The sequence below is a fragment of the Mesoplodon bidens genome (genome assembly GCF_964165515.1).
Source record: "Mesoplodon bidens genome assembly, chromosome: 1".
NCBI classification, from domain to species: domain Eukaryota; kingdom Metazoa; phylum Chordata; class Mammalia; order Artiodactyla; family Ziphiidae; genus Mesoplodon; species Mesoplodon bidens.
Window position 1 is genome coordinate 151,882,833 of NC_138176.1, and position 4,033 is coordinate 151,886,865.

Sequence of the window (4,033 nt, forward strand, 5' to 3'; positions counted from 1 at the left end):
GGAGAGTCCATGGTTTGTTATGGTTTTAGCACATGGTTTACAGTTTGCCTTTTCAACCAGATGCCTGTTGCTAACCTAGGTATTTGCATGTCCATCATCATGGACAGAGTGAGTCATATACTCTTGCCTTTGCTTTTCTCTTTGCCTCGCTTGAATTCTATTATCCAGAATCATCTTCCTTCTTAGGAAAATTCCCTAAAATCATTGCTATTTTTTTCCAAAATCAATTCAGCCATTCTTTTGCATTAAAGTAGTTTAATTCCACTCAAGCATATTTTATAATCTGGAATTTATTACATGAGAATATTAATAATAGCTGCATTTACTATATGCCAGGCCAAACAGTTAATCTTCACAATAACCCTATGAGGTAAATGTCTTTTATCACTACATTCAACAAAATTTCCAGTTTCACTTGTCCATTTTAGTACATTTCTCTTATTGAATTCATTCATTCACTCTTTGCTACAATGGTTTTCATACACTTTCTCTCATGGGATCCCTCAACCTTATCTCTGCCCCACTACTCTCAGTGGATGACCTTTCCTCATCTTTCACTGACTGATTTCAAGCCGCCCAATGGAACACCTCCACCTTCCTGCCACATCTCTCTCCAGAATCTCTGAAGGTATTCTATACTTCCCTCCCATTATAGTGGCAGAATTGCCTCTACCAATGAGGGGAAAACTACTCTGCATGTGTCCTGAAGCCTATCCTCTTCTCTCCATGTAACTTGCCTTCTACAGAATGTCAATTATTCTTCCCCATTCTTTTATATAATTCACTTTTTCCTGTCTCCTAGTCCTTTTTATTTTTCAACTTCCAGTATCTTTTCTTTTTCCTAGAAGCTGGATACAATTAACTCTAGCAGGGCAGTGCTCAATACTATTGAAGCCTCACACTTTAGCTCTACTACTTTAATATTTGTAAATGCGAGAATGCACATTCCAAGAACCGCAAACTAAAATTTGACATTATACCAACAAGTTTACTCAATATTGATGTAATTATACAGAAGCTTAAATATATCACTCAAACTTTAATATTACAGAATTTGGCCTTCTTATAAGTCATCTTACATATAAACAAAGTTACTCTTTGCTTATCTGTCCTAACCTATGAAACGTTGCACCAACAGACTCTTCCCATAGTTCTTCACTATGTACTTAAACAGGTGATTCCTCCCACTTTCACAAGGTGAAAAAAATCGAAATCTCTATGCAGAAAAAAATGTTAACTCAGAATTACCAAATTCTGAAGTTACAGCTGATGGTACACCATAAATAAGTTTTGGGAAACTCCTATTAAAGTCTTTCACCTAAGTAGGACTATAGGAAGTTACAATGGTGACCAAAAGAAGACACAGGTTCTTCATTAAAATTTGTTTTAATGGGTCTCAAAGTTCTGTGACAGATTTTTGGTCAAGTTGTTTCCATTAGAAAGTACTGATTTTAAAAACTAGTAACTTAAAATAGTCACACACATGCACACACATGTAAATGGCCCACAAGACATTCTCCTTTCCTTCTGAAGGTTTTACGATGTGTTTTATCATTAACCAGTCTTTTACTATTAAACTTAAATGGCCAACTGAGACAAACACTTCTGAGACTGTTCTTCTACCACTGATTAAGACATGGGTGGCAGGGATTGGGGATAATATTCATTTAACCTTCTGAGCTTTTTGGGCAGACTTGGTGACCTTACCAGCTCTAGCTGTCTTCTTGTCCACTGTTTTGATGACACCCATAGCAACCATGTCTCATGTCACCAACACAAAAGTGCCCCAGACGAGGATTGTCACAGAAGCTCTCAACACACATGGGCTTGCCAAGAACCGTATCAATGGTGGTGGAATCACCACATTTCAAGAATCTGGAAGCATCTTCCAGCTTTTTCCCAGAACAACAATCAATCTTCTCATTCAGCTCAGCAAACTTGCAAGCAATTTAAGCTGTGTGACAATACAGCACAGCTGCATATTCAGCACTGCTCTGGCTGGAATTGTTCAAGATAATCACCTGGGCTATGAAGCCCACTGCTTCCATTGGTGGGTCATTTTTGGTGTCACAAGGCACACTGCCACAATGGACATCTTTGACAGACATGTTCTTGGTATTGAAGGCCATGTTGTCCCCAGGAAGAGTTTCACTCAAAGGTTCATGGTGCATTTCAATAGAGTTTACTTCAGTCGTAACAATGACTGGAGCAAAGGTGATCACCATGCTGGATTTGAGAACACCAGTCTCCACTCAGCCCACATGGACAGTACCTACACCAACAATTTTATAGATGTCCTAGAAGGGCAGACACAAGGGCTTGTCAATTGGATGAGTTGGTGGCAGGATGCAATCCAGAGCTTCAAGTAGCATGGTTCCACAGGCACTGCCACCTTAATGGGTAGCTTTTTAATCCCTTGAACCAGGGCATGTTAGCACTTGGTTCCAGCTTGTTGTCACCATTTCAACTAGAAATTGGCACAAATACTGCTCTGTTGGGGTTGTAGCCAATTTTCTTAATGTAAGTGTTGACTTCTTAAAGATTTCCTTGTATCTCTTCTGGCTGTAGGGTGGCTCAGTGGATCCATCTTGTTAACACCAACAATTAGTTGTTTCACACCCAGTATGTAAGCCAGAGGGGCATGCTCACAGATCTGCCCATTCTTAGAGATATCTGCTTCAAATTCAGCATCACCAGCAGCAACAATCAGGACACTGCACAGTCAGCCTGAGATGTACCTGTAATCATGTTTTTTTTTTGTTTGTTTGTTTGTTTGTTTTTGTGGTACGCGGGCCTCTCACTGTTGTGGCCTCTCCCATTGCAGAGCACAGACTCCGGACGCACAGGCTCAGTGGCCATGGCTCACAGGCCCAGCCGCTCCGTGGCATGTGGGATTTTCCCAGACCGGGGCACGAACCCGTGTCCCCTGCATCGGCAGGCGGACTCTCAACCACTGCGCCACCAGGGAAGCCCACCTGTAATCATGTTTTTGATAAAGTCTCTGTGTCCTGGGGCATCAATGATGGTCACACAATACTTGTTGGTCTTGAATTTCCACAGGGAGATATCTATCAGTAGTGATACCAAGCTCAGTTTCAGCTTTCAGTTATCCAAGACCCAGGCATACTTGAAGGAGTTCTTTCCCATATCAGCAGGCTCCTTCTCAATTTTTTTGATGGTTTTTTTGCTGATTCCACCACATTCGTAGATCAGGTGGTCAGTAGTGGTAGACTTGCCTGAGTCTACATGTCCAATGATAATGATGTTGATATGAATTATTTCCTTTATCATTTTGCATTGATTGAGCAGTGGTTTTCATGACACCTGTGTTCTGGTGGCAAACCCATTGTGAAAAAGCCTTCCTATTCCTTTTAATCAATATTCAATATTCAAACATGGGCTGATTGCTCCCACATTTAAAAAAAGAAAGGAAAATAAGATTCATCAGACACCATGTTCTCTTCCAGCTCCCTTCCACTGACAGCTAAGTTCAAAGAGAAACTGACCATACCTATAATTTCTATTTCTCCATCTCTCATGCCTCTACCTCTGCTCTTACATGTCATATTTCCCCAAAACCTTCATTTTTCACTCTGACTGCTCACCTAGATGATTTAATCTCCCCACAAGTTGTCAAAAATAGTCAACTCTATTATACTGACTCTGAGCTGTAAATTTCTTTAATATTTAACATCAAAAAGGTAATTCACTTTTAGATTAACTGCATGTCATATTTCTACTGGAAATTTTAATTTATTGTTTCTTTCTGTGTGGTACAAAAATAATGGTGCATATTACAAATATAGCATCTTCTATATGAAGAAAGACAGAATTGGCATAAGCAAACATATGTTGATTCTCCTCTCAATTCCAAACCTGTGTCTGAGCAATAGTTACATGCAACTTTTCCTCAACATTTGTAGATGGAGTTCTCTCAAGCATCTTGTGTTCATCAAATAAAAAAAGGAAATCCATGTAGTACATTAATCACATATGCTCCAACTCTAGTTTTTACCATTAAAAAGAAGCCTTG

At 39.7% G+C, this 4,033-nt stretch overlaps 1 pseudogene across 1 annotated transcript; it reads right to left on the reverse strand.

Moving 5' to 3' along the window:
• Nucleotides 1-1,663: 1,663 nt before the first annotated feature.
• Nucleotides 1,664-3,291, reverse strand: LOC308620397 (elongation factor 1-alpha 1-like; annotated as a pseudogene). The gene is made up of 2 exons: nt 2,976-3,291; nt 1,664-2,738 (listed from the first exon to the last, which is right to left on the reverse strand). The product of its transcript is annotated as an elongation factor 1-alpha 1-like (transcript).
• Between the last annotated feature and the right edge of the window lie 742 nt (nt 3,292-4,033).